This window comes from Diabrotica undecimpunctata, chromosome 6 (assembly GCF_040954645.1).
Source record: "Diabrotica undecimpunctata isolate CICGRU chromosome 6, icDiaUnde3, whole genome shotgun sequence".
NCBI classification, from domain to species: domain Eukaryota; kingdom Metazoa; phylum Arthropoda; class Insecta; order Coleoptera; family Chrysomelidae; genus Diabrotica; species Diabrotica undecimpunctata.
In genome coordinates, this window is record NC_092808.1 from 83672359 (window position 1) to 83687036 (window position 14678).

Consider the following 14678-nt stretch of genomic DNA (forward strand, 5'->3'; position numbering starts at 1 on the left):
ATTACACCCCATTTATATATTTTGCTTTCCATTTTGATTTTCAATTATTAGTATTTTAATTACATAGTCAGATCTCTTCCTTTCTATATTACAGATAGTGCTTGGTAGACCATTTTATTGTAGTCAACCACCCACTGTTTAACATATTGTTTAGTCCGCTTCTTGCATTCTTACTTTTCGTCTATTTCAGTTGCTCTCAAACTAACACCTTATTATTACAGACATGTTTGAGTGTGAGATCTGGATTATTCAATCTACTTAAAAATATTCTATATAATTTTATATTTCATCAGTGACCTCCTATAGTAGTGTCAGTGGACTTTTGGTCAATACTTAGTTTCATAGATTGTAAAAGGTGCAGATCACATATCTATGATTGTGACTGCTCATCCAAGTTGTCATTTGTCACATGTCACCCCAACATTTCCGTTAGATCAGGAGCCATTCTGTCTCCGACTTCTTTCAAGCAATGTAGCCTTCCTTGAATTATTTTAAAGTGTTTGTTTGTCTATTTGTAGTGTAGTGTAATGTACAATTATATGTTTATGACATCTTGTTCTTGCCGGATAGGCCACAATTGACGAAGTAAGTCTATAAACGTTAATCATATAAAAAACCTTTTTTCAACCATAAAACTTCGAGTTTTTATCGAAGTTAATCAATTTCTTTGGTTATAAAAAAACGTTTCTTGGCTTATTTCAGATGCCCTGAAGATGATCTAGGGATCGAAAGTACTTGGGCAAGATTTAATTAAACCTGTGCTCGATATATGCCTTTTATCTGATCAAAGTTCATTTATTCGAGCATTCAACCTTATATTTATTTAATAGCAAATTGTTGTGTTGAAGATTCTTCCTAGTGGGACTAGTGTACCCTTCCAAAACATCCGAAATGTTTTTTTATCGTTTCAGCCTCAGATTGGTTTAATAAACTCACTTATTTCATACTGTTCTCGACTGGATTATCAGATTTGTTCTCTATGTTAATGTCTTCAACATTAGGGTTGTCTTAAACATTTGGTATGTCCTTAATATAAGTGGCCTCGTCAATAATGTTGTCTTCATCATTTGGTTCTTTCACACCTTGTTTTGCTTTCAAATTAATTATTTAAAGACTGTATTTTATGCAAATGAATTGCAAAAGTGAAAGAAAGATAAATCTTCATTGTTATTGTTCCATTCTAGGCTTTTTCAAAAAAAGTAGTTTTTCTTTAGCAATATGTTTCTCTATAAAGTTTTTCCCTTGTTTCATTTCCTGTAGTTCTTGCATTTTCTTTGAAATGTCTATTTTCTCATTGTGAAACAAAATCGCCACCAACAATTCCCAGGGAACTAAGCCACATTTTTTCGGAAAAATTTTTTAAATTGATGACATTAACCTTTTCTCTAGAACTTTTTTCAAAAAGGACAGAGTGAATTTTCCTTAAAACTGGGGAAGCCTAATTCTCAATCTGCCACTGGTGTACTGCATATTTCCAACCCCCTTCCAAAGAACGAATACAGCAACACCTATTGGCTGAAGAAAATGTGTTGCATTCGAATGAAGGGCTACCAATATAATACCATGTTCAGCGCAAAATCTACTAGTGTGTAATGTTAATTGGGATGAATGTCCATCAATGAATAGAATTACAGGACGAGAGATTTTGCTTAGTGTCAACCACTTATCAAAAATATTTGTAATAAACTTAAAAATGTAAAAGGTATCCCCTGTCATCCATTCACTTTCTGACCTACCAATACCCCATTCTTCAGGAAACTAATTGCCAGTTCTTTTGGAATTCTCTCATATTTAATATGACCATTGGTGGTGCTAGTTTACCAGCAGCATTACCTGTTATAAGTACTGTAAGACTATTTAGGATTAATTTGTTTTTAAACAGTTTTGTCACCCTTTCTTGCCAATACTTTGTTTCCTTTGGGGTTAAGGAAAAATGCAGTTTTATCTGCATAAACACTCGAGTTGTGTCATTAAGAATCTCCTCATAGTTGTTCTCTCTAAAATAATTATACATTTCACTGAACCATTTTTAAATGGCTTCTTTTGTTACCACTGACCTTGTGGATGTTAGATCTTGAGAAACTCTGTTACTTATTTCAGGATTCATTTTTAAGAATCCAGTAAACCAGGTTCTTCCTGGCTTGTCATCTTTAAAGGGATTCTGTTCTTTACTGAAAATTTAAATTTTTGTTTTAGTAATTGACATCCAAAGTGTTTCAATAGTTGACATAGTGTCAACCACTAGATAGAGTGAATACATTTACGTGATATTTAAAATATAAGTATACACATTATATACAATGAAAATCATAAAAAAATATTATGTTTTTATGGTCTCAGTATAAATTGTTAGTAGATGACACCTATGTCAACTACTAGTATTTTTGTGTATTTGTATTAGTAATTGACACCAAGCCTAAATTTTGTTTTGGGAATAAAACAAGCTTAAAACATTAGTCAATATAGTGATATATCTAAAATTAGTCATTCACAATTTAATCAATAATTATAATTTTATTTAAACTCACCTTCTTAATACTTTTGTTTAGAAAACTTGTTGCCTTTTGAGGTTCACACAACACTCTAACAAAAATTCGGCGGGAATTTTTGTTAAATTTTTGTTATTTTGTTTCAAGGTTAAATAATTCTAGAGTTTCAGAGAAGATGTATGTATGACACTAGTTAACTATGATGGTAATAATTACATTAAAAATAATTGGAAAAGCTTATTATTTATGCTTAAAATGGAAAATGTCAACTACTAGTACAGTGTCAAGTACTAGTGCATTTACCTTAATTAGATATAAAATTATTTAAATATTTTGAAAGAACTTTTTCCGTTTTCACAGGCCTTATACAATACATCTTATATTTTCAAAATCAGTTTTAAATGTTATTTATCCCTACAGACACAAGGCTACGACTCACTTTAAGCATTTTGAATTATTCAAGATTACCTTTTGCACTTTCAAATATCAATCATATAACAAAAGTAGAATAGTGAATTGTAAAGCTGTTGCTTTTAAACAATAAATAAAAAAAAATGAGAAAACAGGTCTATTCACCTTTTTATTCAGTAAGCAGCATCTAATGTTTCCGATGGAAAAAATAAGAAAACCTGTCTTTTTTAAGTGTCAAAAACTCCATATAATATCTCTCCATATAATATTTTTAAATTATTCGGAATTTAAAACAAGTGCTGCATGGAATTACCAAAATTACCTATAAGTAAATACTTATATTCTTACAAAAGCAAAACCCTAATAGATAAATAACTGTTCTTTTTGGTTTGAAATTTCCAACTTATATTGGGCAGATAAAGGAATTTAAAAACTTGTTCATACATTTTAATTTTTACCCATTACCCTAATAAACTTAGTATGATATGATTAAGATATACTGTGATTTTATATTAAGAAAGTAAAAATATTCGTTTTATGGACACAAAAGAAAGATATACACTAAAGCTGGAATTTATGCAAAATATGTAATTTACATAAGATCCCATCTTTAATAATAAGGATCTATAATGACAAAAACAACAAAGAATTTTTACAGAATGACGGTATTAGATTTTTGTTTTGATAGTGCAGCGACAACCGCTGATACGTATTTCGACCTCCTTAGGTCTCGTCCGAACGGTATAGTCACTGCTCTGAACCAAAACAAAAATCTCTCCCGTCCTAGACAATAGTTATTAAAATAACTATATACGGACGTAACTACGCCATCTAAAAACAAAAAGAGAAATCAAACGATTTCTACTTAGCGAAACCGAATTCAAATCTTAACCACTGTGTTTCCTAAAATTTGCAAAAGAAACAGCTAGATAAATTACTCGGCAAGGGAATCTAAAATTGCATTGCACAAGCCGTTCATCCTGGTCAAAATTCGGAGTGAATTCAGTTTCTGGTACTTCAAACGAAGTAAATATCAAACCAGAATGACGGTATTAGATTTTTGTTTTGATACAGTGCAGCGACAACCGCTGATACGTATTTCGACCTCCTTAGGTCTCGTCAGAACGGTATAGTCACTGCTCTGAAACAAAACAAAAATGACGACCGACATAAAATATCTTACCAATATAAATCATAACTTAACAAATTGAGTTATTCGTAAATGCACCATTGGCACATATTTTAAATACGACCCTGAACCAGTCGTACGGCGTTGGTGTTAAACATCATGTTTTAAATTCCATCCCAAACAAGCAAACAGTACAGACATAAATATTAATTGTAATAATTATTGTTTATGTAATTAAAGTGCTTATTGAGAATTGATTTATTAGGAGTATCTATTAACTATTTAGTATATACCTCCAATTTTTACCTTTCAGTATACTTAAACACACAAAATATTTTCAGTTTTTTCTTATACTTTACACCAATCTGTACAAAAAGCTTGGATAAAACTATGTTCGCTTCAATATTTCAAGCCCCAATAAATAGTAACTTCTTGTAACTAAATTTTAAAATAATGTGCAGACTCTTTCAAAAACTTCAACAGCAATTTTTATCGATGGACTTAGTTGAGGCTTTCTATAAAAATCTGAATCGAATTTTTACACACGAAAGAGAATATTATTAAATTACTTGAAGTTTTGTTCGCTTGAAAGTCCTCCAGCTTGATTAAATAAAAGGCGTGATTGACACATTTTCTTTAAAAATATGATATTTGTATAAGAGCATTTTATTGTATAAAAAAGCTGGTGTTAACTTTATTAATAGTAGTGAATATGTTTTTGAGACCATGAGAAGAAAAAAGAAAGAAGAAGAACATGCCAGGAAAAAAACAAGCCGAAAAAATATTATGTGAATTTTGTAAAAAAACAGTAGTAAATGCTGTAGTAAAATATTAAAACTGCGAATTTTTTTACGATAATAGTTGTGCAATTACATCAGTAAAAAAGTTTGCAATAACCAAAATCTAAAAAGTTAAAAACATAATAATGAGGAAGTATGTTAGTGCCGGACACCATTTATTTACATGCTATAAACAATAAAATCTAACTACTGAAGGATTTAAATTTATATTTTTGAACAAATATATCAAATCTTCGGAAGGAATTGAGGAATCTTCACAAAATGTATGTATTGTTGGCGAGAATAAAATGAATAAATATATACTGAACATGTTTAACAATTAAAGCAATTGAAGGAAAACAATCTATATTGAAAACTGATTTTTGAAACACTTGCTAGCAAACTACTCTCACAAAACCTGCTTTGATCACATGATCAATATAAACCACCCAATCCATAAAAATGCTCCAATATAGACTAATATCCATACGATTGAGATAAGAGCCGTGTACATGTGGTTTTAAAAACGCCAAATAATCACTGCCTACACAAATTCTTACGACATTCAAACCGCACTTATACAAGGTTTGTTTCCTTAAGAAATGCCATTCATAACATAAAAAGAAAAATCTTTTTCTTCAAGTTTCAGCCACATAGGTTATTATTGGTCTATATGTGGGTATATGGTTATTTTTTGTTTTGTCACATGCTTTGTAGTGATGTTTAGGCCGAATTATTTTCCTATTATGTTAACATCATTAAGAAGTTCTAGCAAATACTTCAACTTCTCTGCAAATATGTCAGTGTCATCAGGGTAAGAATATTTTATGAATTTATTTATTATTAGTTATTTGTATATATATTTATTTATATAAATAAATTATAATGAAAATATACATGAATATGAACATTGAATAATAGTAGAGATTGAATACAGCCCTGGCATCCTCCTCTTGTTATTTGTATTTTTTGAGTTAATAGTCAGTTATTGATCCACAGCTTTGCCAGTGGATTATAGTATAGATTTTGTATAATTTGGAGATCTTCTGCAACAAATTCTCAAACATTCTTGAGTATGTTTACCATTGTAAATCTTCTCAATGATCTTCTATACCATCAAATGCCTTTTAATAGTCTATGAATGCTATAAATACTTCGTTACGTTAGTAGATTAATATAGAGTATACTGCTTCCCAGTTACCCATTGAGGGCTAATCTCCCATTTTTGGGAGTTTAACTACATATATTATATTTCTTTCGTGTTACCCATTAAGTTTATAAAACTAAATATTGCCGACTTCTTCACACTTTTTATATCTCCTTAAATAAATCATTTTTAGGAATACTTTTAGGGTAGGAACGATTAGGGTAATAAGCCTGTGGTCTTCATAATATTATAGGGGTTGTTCGTTTTTGGTAAAGCTATAAAGTAGATTTAAGCCATTTGGATAGTATTTCCCCACTATCATAATTTTGTTAAATAGCCGATATAAATGTTTCAGATTCTTTAAGTTTAGCATCTCAGCATTCGTATTTCACAGGCGCCTTTCCGTTTTTTAAATTGCTGATGGAATAATCCACTTCTGATACAAGTATAGATAGTCCTGAAGAGTTTCTGAAGTTACTTAGATTTGGTGTTGGTACGGCATTGAAATATATGGTGTATTCTTTTCATGTCAAGCGAGTTTCATTATTATCTGTTCATATTTTGTTGTTTTTTCTAATGGTAGTCATGTTTTTATTCCTACAGTATTCTGTGACATGCTTGATTTTTTTATTAAAATTAAATAAGTCATGTTTTTCATGTAATCTTTATGACTTTCTTGACTCAGTTCTTGCAGCCAGTTTACGTTTGCTTTTCTTATTTTATTACGTTTATCTCTGTGTAATAAATATGTTATAGTCTACTTTTTTATTTTTTAGTTTAGCTATACGTCTCCATCCAGTATCTCCTTTGTCGCCAAGATTTCTAAATTTTTCTTTTAGGATAAACAATAACTTTTTCTGTTGCTTGTTTCAAGTTCATCTTGATATTTTCATAATGTTCTTCTACAATTAATAGTTAATTTGTTATTGATGGATATTAAAGATATAAAAATGATCAGGAAATATATTCGCACCTTTCACGATAGATTGAAATTTGTAGTTTACTTGTTCAGTTTCAGTTCAGTACATTTGTTTAAAATTACACCTTAAATAAATTTCCTTTGATTATTTATTTACATTTAAAGAACAATTTTACAGATATTTTCAATATCCTTTCAATAACATTATAAACTTAAAACAAATTTGCTGACCTCATTTAGATTTACATATTTAATAATAAAGTTTGATTTCGTCCCTTTTTCATCGTTTGCTAAATTATTTCTTGTTGAGTAATGTTTATATAAATAAATATGTGTTCATTAATGAATCTCGAAAATATAAATTGTTGAATCGTCATAATACTTTTTATTTCACCGATCTATAAACAGGACGCTGGTAATTACCGTTATCAAAATGTGCAGTGTTTGAGTATTCAGTTCAATATCAATCTGTGCACAGGTCGTTGTTTTTTTTTTTCAATTTTACAGTTTTTATATTGCGATTTGCATAATCATTTTACATTTTTTTTTTCATTTAAATTAATTTGTCTCTGTTGCAATGACCATTGACACAAAAAATATTGTGTACATTAATTACAATAAACACATGTCATGTAACTAATTGCTACAGTTAATCTATAAGCTTAGAATCTATCACTAAATAATATAATATAAGTAAAGTACATGGAAAACAAGGGGTCATATTCTGTTGAACAACTGAATGTCTTTCAAGAAACCAATTAGGTTAAAGACTTGATCGCGTGAGTTTAAAACGTCTTTGATATTAGACTTAAGTTTATGTTGCACTCTGTGTTTTGCGTACTGGGGACACTCGATCAGGATGGGTTTCACAGTTAATGCACTTGAGCATATTTGGCAATTGGGCTTCGGCTCGGAATTCATTAAGTATTCATGTGTGAATCGGGTATGTCCTATTCTTAATCTTCGGATGACAACTTTTTCGTTTCTAGAGATAGTTGTAAGTTCAAATTTTTCAACAGTCTGCCGGATCTCATGTAATGCACTCTTGATTGTGTTCCAGTAGATTTGCCAGGTATGATACTGTTGTTGCTTGAAAATTTTCTTGAAAAACACCAAGTTAAAATAGAGTCCAAGTTCATTTGAAGGGTTAGCTGGTTTGTGATTGGATTGGCATATATTTTTGTGTCATCAGCGTAGAACGATATGTTACTTGAGACATAATATCCTGCTCACTAATATATTTTTGCGCCCTATTTTTAATATATTAGGTTTTCTTCTTATTTTTCCTTTACATAAGCAATTTTGCTTGTGCGGTCGACCGATACTTCTTCTCTCACATGGTGAATTGTTTAATGCTACTATAAGGACACTTGTGTCCGCCATTCTACTGATGTGATTGTTTTTTCTTTTTTACCATTTATTGTCCACTCGTTTATACCCTGTACATTACATTTTGTTCTAAACTTATTACTCCTTATTCGGTCTCTCAGAGTGTTTCTTGTAATTCTTCTGAGTATTCTCAATTCCGCTGTTTCCAGTATTCTCTATCTTTGACTGATAATTGTCTTATTTATTTTAAATAAGCGTATATCCTTTTCACTAGAATTCATCAACGCGTACTGGCTGGTCGGGTTTTTGTAAGTCACTATACCATGAACGATCTATTTTATCATTTTCTACATAATATATAACAAATGCAAAAATATTTGTATTGAAATATTTTAGCGATATTTTAAACGTTAATTTTTCACTAAAACGCATCAGATTTTACAAAAGTCGTTAGAAGAATAGATATAGTTTAAAAAACATTCTCTGCTATATTGAATTTGTCAAGAATCTTTTCAATTAGTTTCTAAAAGTTAAAATGAACTCAGTTTTATAGAGAGGAAGGAGCGATTCAAAATAATAACAAAACCGAAATTAATTAGTAGGAAGTAAAAGGAAATTTAGTTTCTTTCCAATTTCTAAAGAAGAAAAACGCCGTGGCAGTAAAGTTGGAAACTTTTCAGTTTTAATGTACCATACGAAGGAAAATTGTTGAAAAAGATCTTTAAATTAAGTTTTAACTTTTAGTTTTTGCATTAATTTCGAAAAGTTTTAAACATACAAAGAAATATGTGACTTTACTGTGCATTTGAATTTTTTAACACTATTCGGAAACTTAATAAAACTAATATGTTTGCATCAAGTAATTGCTCTTCTTTCTCCTTGGCCCAACGTTTTTTAAAGTTCAGGGTATTACAAAAATAATATTTCTATATATATATATATATATATATATATATATATATATATATATATATATATATATATATATATATATATATATATATATATATATATATTAAAAATAAGCCTGCATCACCTACTGAAATTTATTAACATGGGGTACAACAAAATTATAATTTTTCAATGTTTTACAAAGTATTACAATTTAATGTATTATTTTAAAGATTCTAAATAGTCTTTTAAATATTTCAGTGCTGTATTAACTGGCACCTTAGTAGATCATTCATGCTGGTAGTCAAGTTGTTTTTTCTTCTGTCGCTTATGCATGTTTGGCATTCTAAAAGGATATATTTAACAGGGATCGGGATGCTGCAGTTGTGGCAGAAATAAATGGAGTTTTTATTTATTAGGTAGATATAGGTTAACATAGTAAGTTCTAATCGTAGTTGAGTTATTATTACTAAAGCTCGGATATATAGGCATCAAAAATTAAAGAAAAAGGCGCCTATATAGACAAAGATTTTTATTAAAAAAGACAGGAATATTAACATTTAGGCAAAATATAAGAAATAAAGGAATATAACTTATTATTTATTGTACAAAATGAATTAACGTAATATTAACTTAAGGCAGGTATATTTACACATCATAATCATAACATTAGTATAAATAAACTAGTAACTAAATAACTGTAAATTAATAATTAAACATTGTAACCACTTAAAATTTTATCATTAATAGAAAGAACTAAATGTTTTTCAATATTTTCGGTCTTAAAACTATGTCTTCGATCACTTAAAATTAATTTGTACATTGACGACGAACGTTCGACATCGACAGATGTAATTGGAGCATATTTCAGAGCTGATAATAAATCTGGCATAATTTGAAATTCCTCGGAAAATGTCCCATTCAAAACTTTAGCAACATTAGATAAAAACGAAAAATCTTCATTCTTGTCGAAAACATATTTCATTTTTTTTTAAATTAATTGACCGTTAGTTCCAGGTGCCGATTTAATTTTCGTCTTTAAATTATCTATTAATTTTACTGACACATAAATTTACTTCTTGTTTTTCTAATAAGGTAATTGTGGTAACTATTAATTTATAATTGTCATTGATATAAGCGAGTTCCTGTTTCAATTTGGGATTTTTTAATATTCTTTTTGCTTCTCGAATGGCTTTGGAAATATCATCATCAAATTCTGACATAACTAATTCTGTTTCAATGCAGTGTTCAAAGTAAAAAAAACTGCTTCGAGCCAGGTTCCCCACCTTGTAATTACTAGTTTAGGTGGCAAAGGGACACCGGGAAGTCTTTCTTTATATATTTGCATCCTCAACGGAGCCTTTACAAAAACTTTTTTCATAAAATTTATAAAATTATTTACCAACGGAAACAGATTTCTTATTTCTTTAGCAATTATGTTTACCCCGTGGGCTACACAAGGGGAATTAAATTAGGATAAAATTTTTTTAAATTAACAGCAGCTTATAACATATATGCCGCAGCATCTGAAAGCATTAAAACTATTTTATTCACTGGTATAGCGTTGGGTAAAAAGAGATTTGTTAAACTATCTTGTATAAATCGACTTATTGTTAAATTGTTTGTTTTTTCCAATTCTTTAACGGCAACTAAATAAGGTTTTCTCGCAAAGTTTTCGTTCAAAATTCCAATCATTAAATTAGCTATATACCTGCCGCATACATCTGTCTTTCATCCACGATAATATACAAAAAATTGCCCTCTAATTCCCGCTTAATTTTTGAAATACATTCCACATAACATTTTTCCACAGTATGTTTTCTCAATGTACTTTTGTCCGGTAAGGATTTATTAAGATATTTTTCGAAAAAGCATTTAAAACTTTATATAGAGGAATGTTGGATGCAATCATCATCTGGCATAAATCAAATTTAAATGCGTTTTCGTCCTTTTTTTTGAACTGCTTAAACTATCCCGCAGAGATATTTGGGCTAACTTAGAGGAATTTAATTTTTCCAAATTACGTTTATGAAGTGGGGTTCCACAATGCTGGTCAATAAAGTACTTTTTTCTACTTGAAATCTGAATATTAAAAAAAAATAATTAGATTTCTAAAACCGCTTTAGAATTTAGTTATGTTGAGGGACCAGAAAAAAAAATTAAACTTACCGATTTGCCACATGGTTTACAAAATGCTCCATCTCCTTCTAGAGAAAGTTCCGAATAAGGTGCGATCCATAGCCTTAATGTAGATGTCATCTTTTCACACAAATGTCTAAAACGTTTTAAAACGTGTTCTTTGCTTTTCGGTATACGCAACAAAACTAAACTAGGATATAGCGAATTGTGACTAAACTCTGATACAGTAACCGACTGTACGACTGATAATAAACTAATAAAGCTTAGGGATTTCCAAATAGTTAACCCTCAAGTCTCGATCAGGTACATTTTCCTAGAAATCTGTTATATAAACAAACCATTGATATTTTATTATTGACCCAAAATTTTATTATAGAATGGTTTAGTAATAGAATAATATCATGGGTAGTACCATGAAATTTTAAAAAAGGCGGAATTTACGAAAAAAGGCAAAAAGTGCAAAAAACAATAATAATAGACAAAAAAGGAATTTTGCCTATAATCCGAGCTTTAATATTACTTGCTCACTACGTTTGGGTGAAAGTGGGAGTGGGGTCTGCTCTATGTATATATGAGTTAGTTTTTGATGTGGCAGTAAATATATGTTCGAACTTTGGTTATGAGGATATTATTTCATGACATGATTGATTATCCATTGTTGAATCCATTGTTGGTCATTGGTGATCCATTGTTAAAATATGAAATGTTTTGGGTTAACAGGTAAGGGATTTATTTACAATTAGTGGGCTAGTTAACCAAGTGGGGAAGATGTGATTTGATTTTATGGTAAGATTAAACTAAACAAAATTGTAACCACTATGTTTTATTTTTTCATATAAAAAGAGTGTATTTAAAGGTTTATTTATGTAGTCACTGATACATTAACGTTTAAAATAATTTGTGTGTACAGGATTTTGATAATTTAATAATATTAAAGGTTCGCAACTTCGTGACAATTGTTATTGTCGTAAGTCTAAATGTATTTTGTTAGCTGATACTTAAGACTACAGGTTGGGCTAGTTTTAAATGCTTTAAGGTCAATTATTAGTTCTGTGGTTTGAATTGAGTTTATTTTTTTAGTGAAGTTATTTGGCAGTATCATAACATAATGCACCGTAGTCTAATTTATTGAGTATTGGTATAAATTTAGTAGGAGTCTTGCATCCGTTCTCTAGGTACGATTTAAGAGAATTTTTAACAGATTAATTTTATGTTGACGTTGTTTTTGCAAAGTGTTTATACGGCTTTTACTGTTTAAAGTGCAATGTAAAGTTACCCTTTACAATTTAGTTTGTTTGTTTCTGTTAGAATAGCTAAATTCGTTTTAAATGTCGTAAGAGGTTTAGTTACTATATTTAATTATGCAGGGAGTCTGTTTCTATTGTTCGATATAAATGGTATTTGAACATAAGCACAATAGTCATAGTGCTTAGATTTAAGTTATGTTTTGACGTGACAACGTCTTAAATTAGGTTGTGGCTCGGAGTCACTCATGAAAAAGTGTAACGCCCGCTCACGTCTGTAACGATGAGTCACCGAACGAGAGAGACGCCCGCCGGACCGGCGAATGCCTTGCGTCTCTCTCCCACTCAAACATGATCGGTCCGCTGGTGCGATGCTATTTCTCCTATCATCGTCCTATCCTCAACAAAATCACTCAAATAGAAATTAGTTAGGTTTAAGTTTACATGTACAATGTTTTAGTAAACAAAATATATTTCTATAGTTAAAATTTGTGCAATTCTTATTTTCATTCAATTCCTTGTTCCTGTTCCAGAAATGAACATATCATTTTAAAATATAAAATAAAAATATAGTTCTTTACACTTTTCTTAGTGTAGAATAAGTAAAATATTCACTAATATCTAGTTTGCTCGGGATAGCCGACTTGTTGGCGCCACCACAGCCTCTTAAATAGTTTTCACACCTAAATACAAGAGGGGTAATCTACACTTTTACGCACCAAGTATTAATTTATTAGTTAGTTCTCACGCATCGCCCTTGAGGCACGTGCATTTTAAAACACTCTCAATTCACGTATAAAATATTTCTCTACGCCGAAATCGGGCATTTTTCTCATAAATACGGTTTTCTCTTTTACGTGTGATAAAGAAAGAATTATTTGATATTGTAACTCTCAGCTACGGTCGTTTTGAACCTCTCTACTCTAAAAATAAGTTAATTATAAGTCGATAAACTAAAGGTGATTTTATTTCTCTGGAGTTATATTTGCTCACATTAACAATCCTTATCCTTCAACGGTCACTGAAGAACCAAACCTATGGAGATAATCCATTCACAAGTCCTTTGAAGTAAGGCTTGGAATCAAAAGATTTCCAACCCTCGAATATAGGGAGCCAGTTACAAGGCCCCCACACTTCGTGGTCCTATCGAGCACAGATTATTTGATGAAACAGGACTGAAGAAAGAAAAGGATTACACACGCCGGAGAGCAACAGGAAGAAAGAATAATGGTTTCTCGTCCCTAAAAGAAAGATTGCACAAGTTGACCTTCGTTCAAGATTAGACACGCGTGTTTTGTGAAAAGTGCGTTATGTGTTGGTAAGCGACAGCGGTAATTAAATTGGATACTTGAAAAACATTTGGTGAGGTTAAAACTCTTTCTATATTTTCTATAATCACTGCATGCACATGATTTATATTGGTAGATATTTGTCTCGACTTTTATTTGTTTATTAATATTTACATTAACTAATGGCTTTGATTTGACATCAGATCTTTCTTCTCAATATCGCTAAAGATAGCTGACAATTGTTTATTATACAAATTGTCTCACAGCCCGCTCTCAAGAAAAATATTTATTTATCACTCTAGTAAAAATACTCTATTAAAATTAAAATCGCGTCTTAGTTAAAAAAGACGTTTACACTAAACAAAATCATTCACTCTTATTTCTCGCTCAGCATATATTTGCTAATAAATTCACTTTAAATAAAAAATGGAAGCTTTAAAGAAAAAGCGCAAATCACTTAAAGCATCAATTACACGTATCTCAGAATGGTTTATAGCCAATAAAGACACAGAAAACGAAATACTTCATTTTGAAAATAGGAAAGAAAAACTTTTTAATTTTTTCACACAATATGAACAAATTCAATTAGAAATCGAACAGACTGATGACAGTGACCAACAATCAGCTGATCGAGCAAATGTTGAAGAAAAATACTTCAACACACTTAAAGGTTTGCAAAGAAAAATAATAGAATTAAATTTAACAGAAAATAAAGTACCTAGCTCAAATAATAATGCTGTTTCCAGTGCGAGGCTGCCTGAAATTAGCATGAAAACCTTTACCGGAAATTTCTCAGAATTCAATGAATTCTTTCAACTATTTGAAACTCTGATCACAAACAATTCAAGTTTAAATAATGTACAAAAGTTTATATATTTAAAATCCTTCCTCAAAGGAGAACCTTTAAACTTA